The sequence below is a fragment of the Halichoerus grypus genome, chromosome 1 (genome assembly GCF_964656455.1).
Source record: "Halichoerus grypus chromosome 1, mHalGry1.hap1.1, whole genome shotgun sequence".
Classification (NCBI taxonomy): domain Eukaryota; kingdom Metazoa; phylum Chordata; class Mammalia; order Carnivora; family Phocidae; genus Halichoerus; species Halichoerus grypus.
Window position 1 is genome coordinate 80,711,764 of NC_135712.1, and position 22,881 is coordinate 80,734,644.

The 22,881-nt window shown below is 44.2% G+C and overlaps 1 protein-coding gene across 6 annotated transcripts in view; it reads right to left on the reverse strand.

Annotated features, from left to right (window-relative positions):
* The window catches only part of VPS8 (VPS8 subunit of CORVET complex), a 346,107-nt gene that overhangs the window by 249,496 nt on the left and 73,730 nt on the right, over nt 1-22,881 (reverse strand). For 5 of the 6 annotated variants that reach the window (XM_078068209.1, XM_078068208.1, XM_078068204.1 and 2 more), the window contains exon 1: nt 91-168. The exons of the other annotated variant lie outside the window; for it this stretch is intronic. The gene's annotated coding sequence lies outside the window, so the exon portion shown is untranslated. Of the gene's footprint in view, nt 1-90; nt 169-22,881 lie in introns of those variants that run through there. 6 annotated transcript variants of the gene reach the window in all.

Consider the following 22,881-nt stretch of genomic DNA (forward strand, 5'->3'; position numbering starts at 1 on the left):
AGGAACCCGGCGTGCGTCCTCCTCCCGCCTGGGGGACAGCGGCTCACTACTGTCCCCACCCCGTTGGCCTGCTCCCGGGAGATTCGTTACCTGCGCTTGCAGCCATTCCAGCCCAGGACCCCCGGCCCACGTGACCCCGCCCCCTGCTGTAGCCTCACGCACGCGCAGTATATACCACTGATGGCCACGCTTCCGCTTTCCTCCCCGCACCCTGGTCCGCCCCTCTATACCACGCCCCTATTTAAAGGGCCAGAGATACAATGTCTCACGCCAGGGATTTAATGGGTGATTAACATCTTGGGGAATAGGAGAATGGAAGCACAGACGAATAAACAGCAGTCTTTGAAATGGGAAGAGAAACTCTCCTCCAGCCCCAGGTCAATGAATTCATCTGACCTTTAAGAAAGTGAACCTACCTTCAGCCAGCCCAGAAAGGACAGTTGATTCCCAGATTTTGGAATTGGCAACCAGTAGATTTTTACTTAATCTTTTTAAAGACAGACATAGAATTGCCAGCTTTTCATTTTGCCAAATAAGGACAATAAATACGCACTAAAAACCAACTATTATTTTCTAACTTATCATCAACATTGATCCACAAAAAATACATCTTAACACCAAAAATATAGGAAAGACACACGCTCAAATAAAGGAGATATCTTTTAAAGGGATAAAAATGTATGTTTATTTCTCTTATTCCTCCTGAAGAAAGATGAAAGCTTTCAGGACAGCCTGGATTTTAGAGCCACCACTGTAGATAACACTAGGCCCAAGGCATAGATCTTATGCCTGCTGGGGCCTTAGTCAAGAAAATGGATGGAGGAAGAACAGAAGTTGCCCCTGGAAGGCCATTTAGAAAATACTCAGTTGGGCAGATATTTATTGCACATCAGCTAGGCTCACTATACTTCTGGGCCTTCAAAGGACCCAGAAGTGAGTAAGACACAGCCCTGCCCCTCTGACACTCTCTGTCTAAGCACTCCGTATATAGACATAGCTACAATGCAAGGCAGGCTGCTTTGAGTGGTATAAGAGAGGTATGAGACCATCACTTTAGGATCACAGATGAGGAAATATGATGGAACACTTCAGGGAGGAGGTGGTATCTTATTAGGGCCCCCAAAGAATTTCAGTAGACAGAGAGCAGGGAGAATGCCTAGCTGCGGGAACAATGGGATCAAAGACAGTACAAATCAAGATTGAGGACTAGCTGCTGCTTGATGTGGCTGTGGCGTGGGCAGTGGCTTTCAAACTTTTTTGATCATTATAGTAAGAAATACATTTCAGCTATGACTATATATATATATATATATATCCAAACACATGCTCACTATACAGAGAGAGTAATATAGGGAAACTTCACTAGGGGCGCCTGGGTGGTTCAGTTGGTTAAGTGTCTGACTCTTGATTTCTGCTCAGGTAGTGATCTCAGGGTAATGAGATCAAGCCCCACATACTCGAGAGCCTGCTTAAGATTCTCTCTCCCTCTCTCCCTTTTCCCCTACTCTCACCCTCCCACCCCATTCTTGCTTGCTCTCTTTCTCAAAAAAAAAAAAGAAAAGAAAAGAAACTTCACTAAATTGGACTCAAGAGGCTAAAAGGGGAGGTTGGAAGGGGGAGCCAACTACTACTCAATGTTAATTACAGGAAGAATTGTCAATTACATACAGACCCAAAAAGAAGACTATTCAACAGGAGAGAATCATTAATTATAGGACCCAACAGGGAAAGATGTACATTGCATTTCCTACAAGAAATCGACTACCCCTGAAACTGAGCCAATGAAAAACCTGAACTCCTGTTTTTCACCAATGGACTTTCCTTCAAAATAATCCCTCCCAACTTCCTCCTTCTTCTCCATCAAATAAGTTCCTTGGGTTTGTTGGACTTGCCTATAGTTTTACCATAGCTTTCTTGTCTGGAACTACAATTCTTGGTTATTCCCTAATAGACCCATTTTTTGCTGGTAAAATAACTTTTGTTTTTCAGGTTAACAATATACACAGTTTTATATACATATATAATATATATTATACTTTTTATATATTTTATAATATTTATATACACACATATATATGTATATACATATATGTATACACATACACACACAGCATGTGTATGTGTTTGTGTGTAAATCCTAGTCAGTAATTGCCTTTAGTATATGCAATGTAACTTGGCATTTTATATTTTATTCTATTTTTTTTAATGCTGCTTGCTAAATTGATTTCACAACTCACTAATGCATAACAACCCATAGTTTGAAAGCACGGCTTAGAATGTGTTAAAGGTACAATAGGATATGAGGCTGGAAAGACTGGGACCAGATCCAGGAGGACATTGAACGCCAAGCTGGGGGTGTCTGCTCTTCTGGTAAGAGGCTCTGGAGGTTCTTAAGCAGAGGAATGGCATGACTATAGCTGTGCTTTAGAAGTCTGAAGACCTGCCTTCCGTTCTCAGTATCATATTTTTAGAGGAAAACTATTTAACAGGAGCCTGGCTGAACAGAGTAAGCAGGCTGGTGAGATCAGAAACTGTGTCTAACAGGGAACTGTTAAAAGTGTTAGGCAGAAAGGAAATTGGCAGAAATGGGGGGGCTGGGTTATGATGATGGGAGGTGGGGGAAGGTTGCTCACTGACCTTTTTAAATTATCTGTACAGCAGTTATAGACATATTCTGTGTAACTCTAGGAAGTAAATCTAGGACCCTTGCTGGATGTTGTAGGAAAGTGATTACAACTCACAATAAGAATTATTTTAAGACAGTCTAAGCTGACATGTTATTATTTACAAGACTTTGCATTAATTAAAAAATGAAAATATTGTATGCTTATTACATGAAGTTTGGAAAATTCAGGAAATACAAAAAGTGAAGTATAAATTACCCACATTTCAGGAAACAGCACTCATCATTTTGGCTTATTTTCATTGAGCCTTTTTCTTTACACATTTATATTTTTTGACATAAGAGAACTATATGAATATATAGTTCTATATACTTTTTTGTTTTTGTTTTTTTGTTCAGTGTTATATCTTGAGCACTAGCCACTGTTATTAAAAGTTGACACAAGTATTATTTGTAATGGCTACATAATTGTTGATAATATAGTTTATTTCTCTATTTCTCGACATCTAGGGGGTTACCTATATTTTTCCTGCTACCAAGAACATTGACATCCTTATACAGAGATCTTTGCCCACATTTAAAAATTATTTCCTTAGGATAGAAACCTTTAAGTGAAATTACTGACTCAAAGGCTTTGAAAGCTTTTCAGCCTGTGAATACCTTCTGCCAAATTGCTTTCCAGAAAGGTCAGGCCAGTTTTCTTTCTCACCAGAAGAGCTCAAGGGTGCCCATCGCATATACCCATCAGCATTTATTTTATCTTTTTAAAAAAGCTTTCCCAATTTGATAGAGGAAATGCCTCTCATTTTAATTTGTATTGAATTACTAGTAAGATGGAATATCTTTATAAATTTATCAACCCTTTATAGTTATTCTGGGAATGCAATTTCACTGTCTATGTTTGGATATGTGATTAGCAAATAGAACTAAGTGAATTGTTGCAGACTTATGAGAAAAAAAACAACAACAGAGAGGGACTTTAAAAATAAATTATGTGGTCATACCAAGTTATAGCCAGATTATATTTTGGTGTACTGTACAAACAAAAGTTATTAGGAAAACTGAGTCCTCACGAGTTATGTGGTTAAATATATCTGTGCTCTTGCAATCGGTAAAATATGTTGTGAGGGGCAATTTGGTTTTAGCAATATATCATTCCTTACATTAAATCAACATTATACATTTTAGTTTCCTCATTTGATAGTTTTGTTTTGTTGGTTTTTTTAAGTAAGCCCAACATGCAGCTTGAACTCACAACCTGGAGATCCAGAGTCGCATGCTCTGCCGACTGAGCCCGCCAGGTGCCCCTTGTCTGTATTTAATTTATCAATTTGTTTTGGTTCAATAGATACACAAAAATCTGTAAAAATAAGGGGTCTTTGGGGGCGCCTGGGTGGCTCATTGGGTTAAGCGTCTGTCTTTGGCTCAGGTCATGATCCAGGGTCCTGGGATCAAGTCCCGCATCGGGCTCCCTGCTCAGCGGGGAGTCTGCTTCTCCCTCTCCCACCCGCCCTGCTTGTACGCTCTCTCTCCCTCTCTCTCTGACAAATAAATAAATAAAATCTTTTAAAAAAATAAGGGGTCTTTCCCTTAGTTTTGTGTTTCCAAATATTTATATATATATGGAAATATATATATATGCATACATATGGAAATATATATATGCATACATATACATATAATTGTATATGTATGCAACATCATACAAGATAATCCGACTTTAGAGATCTATGAGAATCTTTCTCCCTTACAAGGAAGCTGAGCATTATTTAAGTTTGAGCAACGTTGATATATGAGGTTTCTTAAAGTTTCATTTGTAATTATCTAAACATAGGCAGTGGAATTTTTCTTAAAAAGGTAATAATTATAACACTGTATGTTCACATAAAAAATAAAAAGGTAAAAATGGTGCCAGCTTCTATATTGGAATTTTTTTTATGCAGAACGTTGTGATAATTTTCTCGCCTTTGGAAAGAGTACCAAAAGTTATACTATGTTTAGGGTTCAGAGAGTATGTTTTGGCTTAAAATGTCCCATTCGTCAAAGTTAACTTTGTACAGGTCAGTAAGACCTAGACAGGAGAATGTTTGGATTTATTAAACTTCTCTTTTTAAGTAAGACATAGCCATTGAACAGATAGTAATTAAAATGGAACTTCTGTGAACTGGTCTTAGGAGAAATTTAACTGATGAGAAAAAAGCCTCATGCGATGTAGGAGCCTGGGAGCATGGGAGTCAGCGAGGGCTGGCTGTTCTGAGGGCCAAGAACTAGACGGGGAGCGGCACCCAAGGACTGTTGCTGTTGGATGATGTCCCCATACACAGTCCTTCTCCTCCAGCTCTCCCCACAGCAGGGAGGATGGACAGCATGGTCCAGACATTGCTACTAACATTGCATCGTGAGTAAGCCACATCTGTCCTGAAGGAATAAATGGCTGGTACCTGGGAACAAGGCTCAGAGACTGGGAGATGGGTTAGTGTGTCATTTTTTTTCTTTGCTCACAATCACAAGATAAATTGGCCTCTTTTAATAAGGAACCTGATATACAAAGTTCTTAATGGAGTCAAAATATCCAAGAGAAGTGAAATTGGGTATCTGTAAGTTACTCAAGCTCATTCCGATGTCATTCTTAGGTTCCCTCTGCCTGGAATACCTGCCCCCCCCCCCCCCCCCCGGCACCCGGTCCAAGATAACCACGTGGCTCACTCCCTCACCTTCTTTGGGGCTTTGCTCAAATGCCACTGCATTAGTCAGGGCAATAAATACAAGGTAAATGGTGGAGGAGTATTCTCCATCCAAGTCTCAGGGACCCAGGTTCTTTCCATCGGGTGACTCTCTCAGCTGAAAACATGGCCTCCAACTTCTCCAAGGCAGGGGGATGGAAAAGGCCCCTTAGCTCTCAATGCATTGGCCAAGAAGTGACATGTGCCCCTTCTGCTCATAGTCCATTGGCCAGCACCAGCTACCTGGCCCTGCTTTACTACAAGGGAGGCCAAGAAGTGTAGGGGAGCCCTCAGAATATCTGCACAGCACACACAGCCCCTCCCATGATCATCTCCATGAGGTCTCCCCTGACCACCCTTCCCTCTCCTAGCATTCCCTTGCTGCCCTTTTAAACTTCATTTTTCTCTATAGTATTCACTGTAGTCCAACATACTATATATCTTATTCATCCACTAAGTTTCTGTCTTTTCGACTGGTACACAGGCATTATGAAAATTTATCATTTTTGTCTGCTTCATTTATGGTTTTATCCCTAGCATCTAGAACAGTACTTGGCATATGGTTGGAGCTCCATAATTTTTTATTAAATAAATGAATGAATTCTGCAATGTCTATATTTGTATGTGGAAGGGGTGTCACACAGGGTGTCACGGACCTGAGGATGCTTCTTGAGGAATAAAGTACCCCCTTACAGCATACACAAGCATGTATCTGGTATCCACTATGTGCCAGACACCGTGCTTGGTGCCACGAACACAGATATGAGAAATAGCCCCTGATTTCTAGCCAGCAAGAAACAATGAAAATGCAATACTTATTAAGACCCATAATAGAAATAAATTATGGGAGCTCAAAGGCCAAATTCTTCTGACCTTTAGCAAGAATCAGATTTTGTATCCCAACATTTCTAGAATAGCAACAACAAAAAAAGAAGCAGTGGGTGGGGGGAAGGGGTAGGGGATTCAGGAGTCATAAATTACTTCCCAAAGTCATAAAATAAATAATATCTATATTTTCTGCCATTTTGTATTCTTGACAACAAGTTGTCACCCATTCAGTCTAGTGCCTTCCCATATCCTTCTTCCCTTCAGCCTTAGAGTATGTAGCAGCCCATGTGCATTCCATTCAGAGACACTTGGAGATCTCACTATTTAAAAGCATTTCTCTGGGGCACCTGGGTGGCTCAGTTGTTAAACGTCTGCCTTCGGCTCAGGTCATGATCCTGGGGTCCTGGGATCGAGCCCCGCATCGGGCTCCCTGCTCCGTGGGAAGCCTGCTTCTCCCTCTCCCACTCCCCCTGCTTGTGTTCCCTCTCTCGCTGTGTCTCTCTCTCTGTCAAATAAATAAAACCTTTAAAAGAAAATAAAAAAAATAAAAGCATTTCTCCTTCTAATAATTTCACAATTCCAGAAATGCCATCATTTGAAATCTGCTTAGAGTATTTTGTCTTCCAGCCCCACCCATACTTTTGCAAAAACTAAGTACAGCATTGATCAGCCTTTTGAACTGAGGATAAGCATCACAGGAGTCCTGCTGGAACTCAGGAACAAAAAAATGGATGGAGAGGGAAGTCCAGGTCTGGGACCTGGGCTGTAAAGGGGATCCTAGGCAGGCACTGAAGAGGACTGGGCATTAAAGCAGGGAAAGAGCAAGGAAAGGAGTAGAGGAGATGCAGAAACAACAAAAGCATCAAAGGCAAATTTTACCTATTTCACCATTTTGCATGAGGATAGCCTTGTTTACATAGAAGGATACACACTACCTCTTTAACACAAAAAAGGAAGAGTTGGGCTCAACTGAAAGAAAATTCAAAATGATAGCAAAGTTCCAGTGCATCAGGACCCAGACTCCTGTCTCACTGTTGCACAATGGAGGGCCTCAATTCCCAAGTCTATCTCATAGTCCAAGACATCCATTCCAACCATTGCATTCACCTTCCAACTGTCCAGGAAGAGAAAAGGAGGAGAAGGTATATAATTATCTATTGTTGTATAACTACTCTAAAAATACCAGGCTTAAAACAGTAACTTGTATGGGGCACCTAGGTGGCTCAGTCAGTTAGGAGTCCTACTCTTAGTTTCTTGATTTTGGCTCAGGTCATGATCTCAGGGTTGTAATATCGAACCCCACAGTGGGCTCCATGCTCAGTGCAGAGTCTGCTTGAGATTCTCCCTCTCCCTCTGCCCTTCCCCCAGCACTCCCATACTGTCTCTATCTCAAATATATACATAAATCTTAAAAAAAAACAAAAAACAGTAACAGGTATTATCTTATAGTTTTTGTATCAGGAATCTAGATGTGGCTAGCTGGGTCTTTCGCCTTAGAATCTCCCATAAGTTTGCAATCAAGGTGGTGGCTCAGGCTGCAGACATCTCAAGGCTCAAATTGGGAAGGATCTACTTCCAAGCTCACATGCTTATCAGCAGGATTTGCTTCCTGCAGGCCATTGGACTGAAGGCCTCAGTTCCCACTGGTTGTTGGCCAGAGATGCCCTCAGTTCATTGTCACTTGTGTTTTTCTTTAATAAGGCAACCCACACCATAATAGCTTGTTTCATCCAAGTAGGCAAACAAGAAGAGCCATCAAGAATGTGAGCAAGATGAAAGTCACAGATAAGCTGATCTTGAAAGTGATGTCCCATCATTTTTTGCTACATCCTATTTGTTAGAAGCACTAGCTCCAGCCCACACACAAGGGGAGGGGATTATACAAGAGTATGACTGCCAGGAAGTGGGATCACTGGGAGCCATTTTAGAAGCTGCCAGCAAAGGAAATTATGCCCCCTCCCTTCAAAGACTCTTACCTGAAATTGCCTTTACCAGGCCTGTCCTCATCTAGCTGCAAGGGAGGCTGGGAAATGTAGTCTTTATTCTGGGGGACTATCAGCCCAGCTAAAAATTAGGGACTCAATCCTGAAGAGGAATTACAGATTTCTGGAGAGTAAAAGTCTTCGTTATTTCAGGCACCAGCCCCAGGCATTGAGGAGGAGGATAAATATGGCTGGGTAGAATTATAGACTCGGAGTTCAAATCCTACCTCTGCCACAGCATATGCTGAGTGAATTAACCACATTGAGTCTCATTTGTATGTTCCAACTAAATGAAATGACCTACGGGAAGCATTTTGCACTTGGTAGGTTCTCAATAATTATCTGCTAAATCTGTTTCAGAGGTAGCTTAATCTCCCAGAAACTTTTAAGCCAGGCTCTGCCGACCAACCAGCTCATTGTATGACTCCATTTTCATCATCTCACTTCTTCCAGCACGAGCTCCCTGTCAGTAAAAGTCAGTACTAACACCTGTCTTACCTATCTTAACTGGTTGCTATAAAGATAACGTGTGTGAACATACTGATTATTTATTTATTTATTTAATTTGAAATGCCAGGCAAACTTAATGTGGCATCGGTGGCCACCAGGTGGCAGTGGGAGGTAATGGGCTTGGGTTATGGCCCGTGGCCACCAGATGGTGCTGGCATTCAGCAGATAACACCCTGGCTTTGCTGGGAGCCTATGCAAGAGAACCCCGAAGGGCTCTTGGTGTTGGCCGGTGTAACCCCCTCATCCTACAGAGGAGAGAACTGGGACCAGGGGAGGGTGTGGGGGGGAGGGAGGGAGGTGTCTCACAGCAATGAGGGCTGGAGACCAGGTTTCTTGACTCTCAGCCCAGGGTAGCTCATATCCCAACATAGTAATGATACTCTCACGTTCTCTCTAGACTTGCATTGGAGACCAAAGGTGTCCACTGTCTTCTTGTTCACAGATTTACCAAGTTTTAAAAGCCTGAAAAATGTCCACAAATATCATCTATCTCTGGCTGTGTAGCATAGTCATTAGGAACATGATTTTAGAGTCAGACGTTAATTTTTATCTGTATAGCAGGCTCCTCACTGCAAAGGTAGGATAATAATTTCTACCTGATAAAGTTGGTTTGAAATTAAGTTAAATGAGATAAAATACATGAAAAGAATAGTAGCATTAATGAGTACATACTTGTCTAAGGAATTTACATGTATTTAATTCACTTAATACATAATATTTAATATTTAACTTAAATGATTTAATCATTATGGATCATTAGGTATTCATTATTTTACACATAATCCATAATATTTAATATCTCACATAACCTTATTACTATAAAAGTCCATTTTACAGAGGAAGAAACTGAAGCACAGATAGGTTGTAACTTGCCCACCACACTCATAGCTATAAGTGAAGGAGTCTGGGCTTAAATCTGTCTTCAGAGCCCATGCCCTTACCCTTAGTTATCACTAGTTGTTTGGAAGAGAGCAGACTTTAGCTTGAGGGACAAGGTTTGGAAGAAAAAGATAACCACAATGCACCTATACTTCCAGAGTGGTGGGAATTGCCCACAGTTGGAATAAAAATGTTAATTACCCAAGTTCATAAAATGAAGGTAACTTACAAAATTAAAAAAGATAAAGATAACTCAAACACAGCAGGTGGGATTTGGACTTTAGAAAAGGAGAGAACAGTATTTGAATTCTGATTCTGCCTCTTTTTAGACCTCGGGCAAATTGTTTAACATCTCAGAGCATCAGGTTCCTCAATCTAAAAATTGAAGCTAATACTCTACCATGCAGAATTACCATATTAGAAGCCAATATGGTTAAAAGGCACATTAAAAAAATGTGCACAGGAGGGCAGACATTTGATTATTATGGTTCTTGTTACTCAAGGATAGTGTGCTGGTTGAAAGGGACTTAAGATGCTAGGACATTGTTGCTTCCCTCAAGGAACCTATATCGGAGAGGTGATGGGCATACATACCATTTGGTAGGAGGTGCCTTTGGGAGAGGTGAGACGTGATGGGCATTAGCGGGGCAAGATGTTTTTCTAGCAGTAGCAATTGGAGAAGTTTTCATGGATACGATATTGAAGGACACAAGGAAGGTGAGGAGAGCGTTCTATAAACTTTATTAGCAAAGGTAAGGGGGCCAGAAAGAGTGAGCCTGTTTGGGGAATAGTAAGCAGTTCAGACTGGAAGTGTGAGTCAGGCTTAAGAGTGTGGCAGCAGAACAGGAAGGGAATTTCTGGTTAGACTTGGCACATTCTATGTATGCATTTGACTCCGTTCCTAAAATGACAGTAAATGAATAAAGTGTTAACCCACAAGAACTCTAGGAACAGAGAAGAGACAATGGCTGATGGAAGATGTCAAAAAAATTTAGACAATGAATAGTGGTTGGATGAGTATTGACTGACTTAGTAAAGACAAGAAAGCCGCCTACAGGGCAGGCAGGGGGTAGAGAAGTTTTCAAGAAGGAAGCCAACTTGATATGAAAAACAAAAACAGGGGCGCCTGGGTGGCTCAGTCGTTAAGCGTCTGCCTTCAGCTCAGGTCATGATCCCAGGGTCCTGGGATCGAGCCCCGCATCGAGCCCCGCATCGAGCCCTGCATCGGGCTCCCTGCTCGGCGGGAAGCCTGCTTCTCCCTCTCCCACTCCCCCTGCTTGTGTTCCCTCTCTCGCTGTGTCTCTCTCTTCAAATAAATAAATAAAATCTTTAAAAACAAACAAAAAAACCAAATAGGAGCATTTAGAAAATAGAGGTGCCAGGTAACCTGACAGCCGATGGGATGGAGTTGGGCTGAAAACAAAAGTATGAGTTGAAAGTCTGATTTCTTTCTCCCAGCCCTGTATCCACATGGCTTTCTCTATTCACCCCAGCAAAATACGGAGGTATACTCTCTGGAGAGGCCAAAGGAGAGAGGCTCTGGTCTTGTGGAAGACACCAGGCAAGGCAGATGGAAGAGCTAAGTCACCATACTGAAAACAGGAGCATTAAGTGGGAATCTCCATCCTGAACAATGTGACCACCCACCTCTTCCAGTGTTGGGCTCCCAGAACGCTGGAAGCCTGGCTTACATTCTAGAGGAAAGTGGTTGCGGAAGGGTCTACTAGGTAAGCCAACTGACCCAATAGAATGACCCAGATACTGACATCTGGTTGGGGGTGGGGAGCTGTGTCCAGTAAAAAGATCATCGGCCTACCAGATAAGCCTGCAGTGTGGTCCACCACTCAACCAGCCTTGCACACACACAAAGAGATTTCAATGTACTCAGAAGAAAAAGACAATTTAAGGAGAATTTTTAAAAAAATTAACAGCAAAATTAATATCCTTAGGGGGAAAGAAACCCATTGCACATATGAAACAAGATCAGGGAGCTATAGAAAAAAGAAACTTTAGAGGTTTTTGTTTTTTTCAAAGACTCTTGGAAATAAAGATAGCTAAATTTTTTTTTTAAGATTTTAAAATTTTTTAGTTGTATAAGTTTAGAAGAAAAAATTTGAGGAAGTTTCCCAAAAGTAAAACACTTAAAGATTTTTTTTAAAAAAGAACTCGTAAGAGAAAAAAGAAAAAAACACTAAAGGATTATTCCAGAAGGCTCACTACTAGAACAGGAGTTCCAGAAAGAGGAAATTGAGAAAAGTTTGGGGAAATAATTGCCAAAGAAATAATTTAAATTTTTTTCTAGGACAGTTTTAAAAAATCATATTAAGGCACATCACTGTGATATTTCAGACATCAGAAATAAAGAGCAGATCCTCAAAGCTTTCAGAGAGAAATATCAGGCCACATACAGAGGATTGGGGTTCAGAATATATCAGACTTCTCAAAAGCAATGCTGAAAGGGCATGAGAGATCTTCATGGGTTGTTCTAGAAAATATACATTTAGAAAGTATTCTAAAACTGGTTTGTGATGATGGTTGTACAACTTGGTAAATTTGGTAAAAATCATTAAGTTGTACAGTTGAAATGGGTAAATTTTATAAATCCAAAAATGTATCTCAATAATATTACCAAAAAAAAGAATTCATAAAATAAAAAATGTGGAGTTAATATATAAGGCACTTAAAATACAAAAATGTATAAGCATATTATAAAACAGCTACTAAAACAACCCATGTATAAATATTAAACATATCATTCAAATAAATTACTACATAAAGTAAAACAAAAACAAACAAAAGCAATGCTGGATGGAAGCTGGAAGACAATAGAGCAATTTCTTCCAAATTTTGAAAGAAAGTTATTTTATATCTAGATTTTTCTAGCCAGTCAAACTGTCAATAAAACATGAACAAAGTTATTTGCAGACATGCCAGGTTTCAAAAAATATCTCTGATGTATCCATTCTCATAAAGCTATTAAAGGATATAATGAGGAATAAACCAAGAAAGAAGACATAAAACCCAAGAAAAGGAGAGAATCTAATATAGGAGAAAGACTGAAGAACTTTCTAGAAAGATGATGAAGGAAGTTCCAGAATGACAGTCGTGCAGCAAACCCCAGAAAGCAACCAATCCAGATTGAAACAGGAAAACCTCAGGCTTCAGGAGTGAAGTTTCCAAGAAAATAATGCAACATGTTTATAGAAATGATTTATTTAACTATATAGAGTTCTAGCCTATAAGAAAGATTAAGAATGAATTAGTGATAAGTACATAGAAAACTAAGCAAAGAAAAAAAAAGCAATTATCAACCTTAGGAGAAAAATACTATTAAAAAAAAAGAAATGTAATCATACATAGTTTATTATGTCACTCAGCTATGAGCAATATTTACCTAGTCATAATAATGTAAACACTGAGCGTTGATTCAACTAAAAATCCTCAACAATATTGGGAGGGAGAGAGAGAGAGAGAGGAGTGTGTGTGTGTGTGTGTGTGTGTGTGTGTGTGTGTGTGTGTCAGGGAAAGGGCCTATAAAAAAGGTAAGTCCCCATCTTCCGATGGAAGTTGTCTTAGTTTGGATTTCCGCAGACGCAGACCCTGAGACAAGGATTTGCTGGAAGCAGTTTATTTGGGAAGTGCAGGGGACACTTAGAGAAGGTGACACAGGGAAGGCAAAACAAGCAATAAGGAGTGTGGGATTAGGCCCGACACCACTGTGAGTGATTGCATCTTATTCCCACTGGGAAGACTCTGGGAAATGAGGCAAAACACACACCTCAGAATTATTCCACCCGAGGCGGAGGGAGCTGAAGTATTTATACACCAGACCCTGAGAGTCTTTAGCTGAGGGCTGCTGGAGGTGGGGGAGATGGCATATTCATTTCCTAGAATGTCAGCCTGCCGCTCCTGGGGACAGAGCCCCAAGGCCTTCGGGCACAGGCATGCAGGTTGGGAGTAAGGAAGACTGCTTCATGGGAAGGTCTAAGGGGTACAGGTGGGGCACTGAGAGCGTCTGAGACAGAAGTCAATAGATAATGTCTAACGTGGAAAAACCTAAAATTACAATGTAAGCATTTACCACTATTAGGAAAATGGAGGTAACAGAATAGAAACAGCAATAAATGTTGAAAGCAATTACCTCTGAGAAGCAGGAATCAGAGGTGGGGAGAATGAAGCAAGGAGCAATTTGTTTTGCGGTACCTACTTAGTAGGACTGTTTTCGCCTTTTTAAAGCAGGACTTTTTAAACATTGTATTCGTTTAATGAAAATTAAAATGACTTTCACCTAAAAGTCACCGGGCCAGTGCAAAGGCAAATAGGATCGTGATCTCAGGGTGGGACAAGAGCTGGGGGGATCAGACCCCAGCCTCAGCCTTGACTTCTGAATTGACCTTCACTTGGGGTTTCTGAGAGCATCAGGTGACGGCAGGAGGATGGCCGTCAAGGGGCACTTGCCCGTGGGTCTTCTGCCAGGTGACTCCTCTATGGTCTATAGACACTGACAGCAAGTTTGGGAGGAGAAGGTGGTGAGACCACTCGGGGGTACGTAGAGGGGGGGTAGCTAGGAGGACGCCTCAGGGAGACGTCCCCTGGGCAGCCCAGGAGAGGAATGAGGGCCTCAGGGAGTCTCTGGGCAATTGTTCTGAGCCCGATAAATAGCAGGTGGTATGGGGATCAGCAAAGACTATCCATGCGACAGTCAAGTGAGGGAATTCAGGGGTAGAATCATGACACACTCAAGGGTGAGACAGAGGAGATGGTGAGTAGATAAGGTGTGGTGACAGACATGTGAAGAGAAGCGTGGGGTCAGAGGTCATATTTCAAGAGCAGCAATCGCCCGTGTTCCAGGCTGCTGTGCTGTCATCCGGGAGGCCGAGAGGCAAACAAAAGCTCTTGCATTCAGCCTGCACTCTGAGGTGGTAGAGAAACCTCTGCCCGTGCAGTCAGGGGACCTAACTTCTGGTCTTCTTTTCACCTCTAACCCTGGGCCACTTATTTGTCCCCGCGCCTGGACCTCAATTCCCACATCAGCACGATTGGACTGATAGTCACAGGCAGTCGTAAGCATGGGTGCGGTTACAGATGCTTGAGAGACAGAGATGCTTCCAGACTGCTGGGCAGAAAGCCATTTCCCTGAGTGCTTCAGATCCGACCCGCTTCGCCTCCCCGTTCCTGGTCCCAACTCTGGGACCCTTCCCTTTCCTGGACCTCCCTCCACCAAGGGAGGACACTCTCCTAGCCCTATGGCCTGCATCCATTCCAATTGGTTGGGCCCCGAGTATATTGGTTGCTAAATAGTTTGACGATCACCTGCTAATAATATCTTCCCTGCCTACCTGACAGTGACCTGGTGAGGATCAAATGAAGTAACAGATGTAAAAGGCCTTCGCACAGCCTCCAAGTGCTGCCACGCATTGGCTAAAATATTGTTTGAACATCAAAATGCAAAAGTGGTGCTGCAGAGAAACGCGGTCACAAAGGGCGCGGACACAGAGCTGTGATGAATTGCAGGGCTGGAGATGGTGTGGGGGAGGGGAGGGAGGGAGCTGCGGGGCAGAGAAGGGCAAGAGGAAGGGAGAGGCTGGGACCAAGCTGGTCTCGCCACCTCCAAAGTCATTGAGATGCTGGGGCAGGACACAGGCCGTTTGGGTACCCCACCCTCCACCCAAGAAACCAAATCCAGATCAAACCATATGCTGGGTTTTTGCTCTTGTACCAAACTTCCTGTGTGTGTGTGTGTCTGTGTGTGTGTGTGTGTGTGTGTCTGTGTGTGTGTGTTGGGGGGTGGGGAGAGGCAGAGGATATAAGTCCTTATGCCTATATTTTCGTTCATGCAGCTCGAGGTGGCCTATCTTTCCTGAAAGCCCCAAGATGAGAGAAACCCTGTTACTCGGGCGTTTGGGCCGCCTCTAGACATCTGACATTCTCAGAGCCAACCCCCACACGTGGGGTCTTCCTATGATCTCAATCCCACTGAGCCTCCACTCTCCTTGGGACCTCTACCATCTACACACATGTTCAAACATCTTTCTTCACTCCATGCTCACGGTCATTCTGCCAATCGGGTAATGCGATTCCTGGCTTAGAGTTGAGCAGACTGAGGTTCACGGAAGTTAAGTGGCTTGCCAGAGGTAGGTACCCAGGGAGCGAATGGCAAAGCCAGGATTTGGACCCAGGTGTGTGCTTGTTTTCTTCTTCTTTACTAAGCAGACAGGATTTACCACAGAAGTGGGGGTAACGGTGTTTGAAAGGATGATCTTCTTTTTCACTTCAAGCCCTCTGACTCCAAGTCCAGCGCCCACAGCAACAACTCTCCTGGAGCAAGGGCTGCTTCAGTCAGAAGAGGAATTCTCCAGAAGAATCCGCTGGGACCCCTGCGCCTAATGATTTCAACATGGCCTCCATCTTTCTCCCATCCACCCTGTCTTTTGTAGTCCTCTGATCTTGTGCTCCTCTGCTTAATAACCTTCAAAGACTTGGGATTGGTTGCCTTTAGGGTAAAATTTAAAGTCCTGGCATAGCACTCTAGGCCCTTCAAAATGAAGTCCGAGCATCTAGCCCAAGGGTTGCAAGCTCAAAAGCCCGAAGGAACCAGGTAGCTTACTTAAATAAATGGGTGAAGCAGGCCAGGGCCCAGGAGTGCGAGGGAGTGGTAAGGATGTCACGAACCTAAGGCACCCATGTGCACCTGAAGGAGGCAGCCGCTTCCCAGCTCCTGACAAAGGTGGCCATATGTGAAAGGAAACCTGGGGTTATCTTCTGGTTTTTCCAAAAAAAGTCAAAAGTCCAGAGTTTTCTGCAAAATCACCCATTTTTAAAGTGTTTGGACAATTCAAAGATATATATAGATATAGATACATCTATATATATATACACAAAATACAAGAAGGTGACAGCTGACATGTTATATATATTATATATATGTGTGTTATATATATATATAAATTCAGTTTGAATTTGGGGGGTGTGCTGCCATTTTGTGATCTCTATTTTGAGCCATCTGGTCCACTCCTTATTCCCCAAACACACCATATATAGCTCAAGGCTCAGGATCTTTGCCCACACTGTTCCCTCCAGCCAGAACATCATTTCTTCCCTCCCCTAATCTTGTCCCTTTGACAAATCCCTACTTGTCTTTCAAGACCCATGTCAGCTGGCACCTTCTTTCTGTGACTGTTCATGACCCCCTCTGCCTCCCACACTAACTCCAGGCAGAATTAACTGCTCGGTCATCTGCTTCCCAGCACACTTTAGACTAAGGTCTAATAACACCCTTATCACGTGGGATCTTTACCAGCACATGAGGGGAGTCAGTGTGCTCATTCCATGCTCTGACTCTGGGACAAACTGCCTGGTTTAAGTACTAGGTTAAGTACTTAACCTTTCAATGCTTCCATTTTCTCATTTAATAAATGGAAACAAAACTAGTGCCTACCTCAGAGGTTTATGACGAGGAGTAAATGTGTATGCAAGTTGCCTTCTACAGTCTTTGCAAGATACTAAGTGCTTGCTTGTATTTTAGCTATACCAAAAAAAAGGCACAAACACTTGCTGAGCACCTACTGTGTACCAGATTTGGGGAGTGGGTACCTCATTTCCATGCTCCTTATGAGAGGTGCAGAGATTTATTTAAGAGCAAGTTTGGGAGAAAGACCTGAGCATGCCAAGTTCGACCCATTCCTCTCCCTCTCTCTCTCTTGGAGCCAATCCGTCTGCAGAACACCTGCATTTGGATTGCTCCTTTAGGTGATGGTTCCAGAAGAGGCCTGCAGTGTCCAAGTTCCACCAGCTCAGCTCAGGGGAGCAACATCAGGAAGTCCACCATGGCCACGCATTCAGCCTCATTTTCTACCTTAAGTTTACCAAAGATAAAGCTGATTTTTTTATCTGCATGACTCTCAACAGGTCCCAAACCGAGTTGAGAAGGGGAGTGCTGTTTACTGGTTCCTCCAACTGAATCCCGGTGCCAGGGATATGGCAGGTGAATGAGACACAACCTCCCTGGCTCCTGAGCAGCTAGGTCTGGCTCCTGTCTGCACACACCCCCCCTACCACCACCACATGGGGAAGAGATTCTCTGAGATAATGTGGTATGGGCTGAAGAGCATGGCATCAGTCACACAGATCCCTCTGAATCCTAGTTCTGTCTCCTCCTAGCTAGGCAAGGTGCAGGCAAGTTTTTCTGGGTCTCGGTTTTGTCCTGGGTAATGTGGGCTTGTTGCAAGGGTCAGGACCCGTTACAGGGGAGGGCCGTTTGCACATTCCCATCAGTGCTCGAATGAAAAGTTTTGACATTTGGCCCCATCGTGTGGCCTCCTACAGCCTTCTCTTTCTCAAGGCATGGCAACTCTGTTCTTCCATTGCTCAGGTCAGAAACCTTGGAGTCATTCTCTTCCTCCCCGCCCGCCGGCCACCCTCCCTCCCATCCAGTCCACCAGCGAATTCTGTTGGCTTCATGAAATACGTCCAGAATCCTCACCTCGTCCTCACCTCGTCCGCTGCCCCACCCTGGTCCAAGGCGCCATCTTTTCTCACCTTGGCCACTGTAGTAGCTTCCTCCACAGTGCCCTGCTTCTGCTCTTCCCTCCTGTACTGTGTTTGCAGCCCAGCATCCAGATGGAGCTCATTAAAAATAAGTCAAAGCATGTCCCTCCTCTGTTCAAAACCCTTCAAAGGCTTCCCATGTCACTCGGAGTGAAAGCCAAAGTCCTTACAATGGCCCTACGTGGCAATATCTGGCCCCCAGCTGCCTTTCTGATCCCGTCTGCCTGCTTTCCCCCCCTTGCTCTCCCTGCTCCAGCCAGCTCCTTGCTGTCCGAGCACCCCCCGCACCCCCCCCCCCCGCTGCTCCTCAGATATGCCAGGCATGCTCCTGTCTCAAGCCTTTGCACTGTCTGTTGCCCCTGCCTGGGAATGCTCTTCCCCCAAAGAGTCACACAGCTTGCTTACTCATCCCCTGCAAGTCTCTGTTCAAATGTCATCTTTTCATGGAGGCTTTCTCATTTTTGAAATTGCAGCATCCCTTCCCCTTTACCACCGGTCTCCCCTATTTTCAATATCTCCATCGTATGACTGGCATTCTTTATAGGGCTGCCACATAAAAGGCATGTGAGTTTGGTACCTGGCTGAGGGAGAAAGAGTGGGCCCAAGCTCTGCTCCCTAAGCTGTGTCCCCGGGCACAGAGTTGCCTCAACCCAGAGGAGTGGCCTTCCCTTAATTTGCATGAAAATGCTGTATAAGCTAGCGGATACCCGAATATTATCTATTTTATTTCTTTTTTTTTTTTTTTATCATTTGTCTCCGCACCCTCTCTCACCAGAAGGTAAGCTCCACGAGGCGGGATTTTTGTCTGTTTTCTTCACTGCTATATCCCCAGCTCTCATCAAGGCACCTGGCACACTGTTGGTGCTCAATACATGCTGAACCAATGAAAATGATGATGGTTCAACAAATTTTCATTGCATTGAGTTAAAATTGGCACTAAAAATTAAAGATAATCACGCCTTTATTGAATTCTCTCTCCGCACCACTTACGGATTCCCACTGTCTGGTGGAGTGAATATTCTGAGCACCCATTACCACCTTTATCCTGTCCTCTTTGATGGCTTTCTGCTGTGGCTAACAGAGCACTTTGTGGCCATCCAATACTGACTCCATTTCTTCCGCGTTAATCACACTCAGCCGTGACAGCTCCACATCCTATTGTCTCATGTTTCCTGTCATTGTGCTCCCGAGGAGGAGCTGTCTGCAGGATGGGGCCGAGAAGATGCAACAGTGGCCAAGGCCATCCAGATCCCTGTATCCAATTGCCCGCTGCTCTCTACACACCTGGGAGTCCCTTGGCACCCCCAAAGCAGCGTGTCCAAAATTGAACTTATTGGCTCCCTACCTTCACCCTCCCACAAATCTGCTCTTTCTGTCTCAACTGGTGGCCAGAGCAGTTCCCAAGCCAGAAACCTAGGGCTCATCCTCACCACTCCTCACTCCTCTAACACACACCACCGCCCCGCCACACACACACACACACACACACACACACACACTCTCTCTCTCTCTCTCTCTCTCTCTCTCTCAATCAGCCACCAAGGCCTGTTGACTCAATCTTCTAAACGAATTCTCAAAAAACTGGCCCCTTTACTACCTTCATTCAGTTCCTCATTGTCTTACTTATTCACTGTTACAACAACCTCCCAACTGTTCTCCACTCACAACACTCAAATCATCCAGAAGCCAGAGTGGTCTTTGTTAAGAGTGTATCTGACCCAGTGACCCTCCAAGGATGCCTCACGACAAGAGAGTGAAGCCTAAGCTCTCAGACCCACATGGTCTGGCCCCTGCTTGCCTCTCCAGCCCCACATTCCACCCCTCCTTGCTCTTACCCTCCATGCCCCTGCAAAAGCAAGCTGCCTACGATTCCTAGGACATGCCATGGGACCTCATGCCCTCCTGCTTTGTGCATGCTCTTCCCTCTGCCTGCAATGCTTTCCCCTGCCTTCTCTCCCAGGCAAACTCCTTTTTCATTTGATATCTTAGGAGGTCAGCTGAATGCAGTGGCTTCAAGTCCTGCTTTCCCACGGACTATCTATGTAAACTTGGGTCACTTTTCTAAACCCTCTGTGCCTTTGTTTTCTTTTCTGTCAAACAAGAATACCAATAGGACCTGCCTCATTGGGTTTTTCTGATCGTTAAGGGAGTTAATCGATGGAAGACTCTAGCACTGTGTCTGGAGCCTGGTGAATACTTAATAAATGCTTGCTGGCTTTTAATTATTTATCCCCCAAGTAAACCATTTCTTCCCTCTTCTGTGCCACTTCCATACCTTGCCCAAATGGCCATCACGCATTAATCTCAATGAGAGATGACTAGATCGCTCATCTGTCCCTCAGACAGGACTCACTGGACTGGGAGCTCCTGGAGGGCCAGTCTTTAAATGTAGGCTAAGGGGGTGCCTGGATGGCTCAGTCTGTTAAGCATCTGCATTCAGCTCAGGTCACGATCCCAGGGTCCTGGGATCAAGTCCCGGGATCGAGCCCCGCTTTGGGCTCCCTGCTCAGCAGGGAGCCTGCTTCTCCCCCTCCCTCTCCACTTGCTATCTTTGTCTCTCTCCTCTCAAATAAATAAATCTTAAAAAAGAAATAAATGTAGGCTCAGTAAAAATGGACCTCATTTCAAATGAAATTAAAGACGAACCTTAAGTGAGACACTGAGAAGGGCTCTGCAGAGAGGGAGCGCTGGAAACTTCTTTCTTCCAGTTCATGGCTCTGCTGCACTGGACTGTGCTCCAAGGTGGCCTGGCGGCCCTCTGCCTGCGTGGCTAAGGGTGCCCATGTCAGGCTTCCACTCTGGCCCTGGCTGTCCTCAGCACCGTCTTGCCCCGGGGGAGTCTGACGTCCAGGCTCACCATCTAGCGTGAGGACCGCTCATAGGGAAGCTCTGATGAACCTGCTTGGGAGGCTGGGAGCAGGACTGTGGGGGGTTCCACGCCCGGAGCCCACAGACAGCTACACCCTCCTTCTTTGAGCAGCTTCGGTGGCATGGGCTGCAGCTCGATGTTTCCTTGCCCCGGGCTTGCCAGCCAGCCTCCCGAAAGGCATGCTGGGTTACTTCGGTCTGTCATTCCCACTGCCTTGGTACGTACCTCTACTGGACATCAGGTACCTCTCACCTCAGTGGTAAAAAAAAAAAAATTGGTCTTTTCACATTGCATAGCCATTGGGAAATGTGGGCTGCGTTTCTCTCTCTCTGATTTCTTACATAATATAGTACATACGAACAATGCCCCCCGCCCCCAAATCTGGAATTTCTGTAGTCATTGCTGCATGTCCAGAAGAAACATGCTTCTAAATATTTGCTGACAGTTCTTCCTCTGCAAGAAAAGGCTCCCAGTGCTCTGCCCCAACCACTGCAATCCATGCCATCCCTTCCCTCTGAAACAAGTCCTGGTCAGAGGCCCTGTCACATCTCGCAGGGTGTGCTGAATGGGCTGCCCAGGGCACCGAAACCCCATTTTCAACACACAGAGAGACCACCACTTCGTTAGCATTTGCAGACCCCATTAGTTTCCATCTGTCTCATATTTATACTTAAACATCAACAATGCCCTGCTCAGCCTGGCTATTGCAGTGGAGGAGAGGAGCATACCCCGAACATCAGAGTAGGGAAGGAAGGAAGCAGTTTGAGTTTGCCAAGTACTTTATAGAGAGTAATGCAATGAAGAAATCAGAAACTATTCCTACGTGTGTGTCTGCATCCGGCTTCATGCAGGAAGAAGCAGATTTGGGAGAAGAATAGATGACAACTCATGACCCTTCACTTGGTTCCTCAGAATGGCTGGGGATGGACGCTGACTCCCACACTGTTCCCGGTGCTTTCTCTTGTTGATCCCTTCCCATGTCCCTCCTTTCTGGCTCCTTTTGCTTTCTGCAAGCCTAATTCTCTCTCCCAAAGTTCATTCCCACCCTGCTGTTCCCTGCTCCTCTCCTTCCACCTCAGCTTGCCTTTTTCCAGGGGTCATTTCTCTCCTTGGGCTTAATTCTTCAGTCTGCCACTTCCTGGCCAGCTCCCCGCTCTTCCCCTCTACGCTCTCTTCCCCATCCTTCAGCCACACCTTAGTTTACCCTCTTGCTCCTGCGGTCTCTTAGCACTTTCCCACCCACTTTAAGTTCCAAACAGTGGAACTATGATGGAAATGGTCTCTCCCCAAGAACCTTCTACTCATAGAGGCTTGTGCCTCTTTGGGGAGACTGCCTGAGGAAGGTAAAGCAAATCCACCATTGTTCAGGGTGATTAGCCATCATGGACTGGAGCCATTGAAAGGTTGCCCATGAGTGGGAGGCTCTTGGCTACAAAAGCCCCATTCATTATACATTTTACAGACACCTAGAGGGCTATGAGAACCTCTACCCAGACACCCCACTCTGCAGGAGAGAGCATCCCTGTCAGCTCTAAAGGAACAGATTTAACTCCCTCAGATTAACCATAAATGGGGAGTATCCCATATGCAAACGAGCTTTCTGAAGACTCTCTATAGAACAGACCTTCTTCCATGAAGGCTGGAAGGGGTAACCTTAGGATAAGTGTGTTTCAACTTCCTCCTGTGCCTCATTACCAAGCTCTTTGCTTTCTAATCATCTTTATTTTAATGTAAGACTATGGTAAATGTCAGAATGTCATGAGATGAATGTATGATATAATTTATTTTTGCAGGGGGAAAAATGGGACCTGAAGCATCTATTTAAGTCAGGTGTTCTGAAAATGATTAAATAAGAGGAATAAAAGGAGGACCTAAGTGTAAAATACAGCTCAAGAGGCCTAGTGCCACAGATTCAACCTG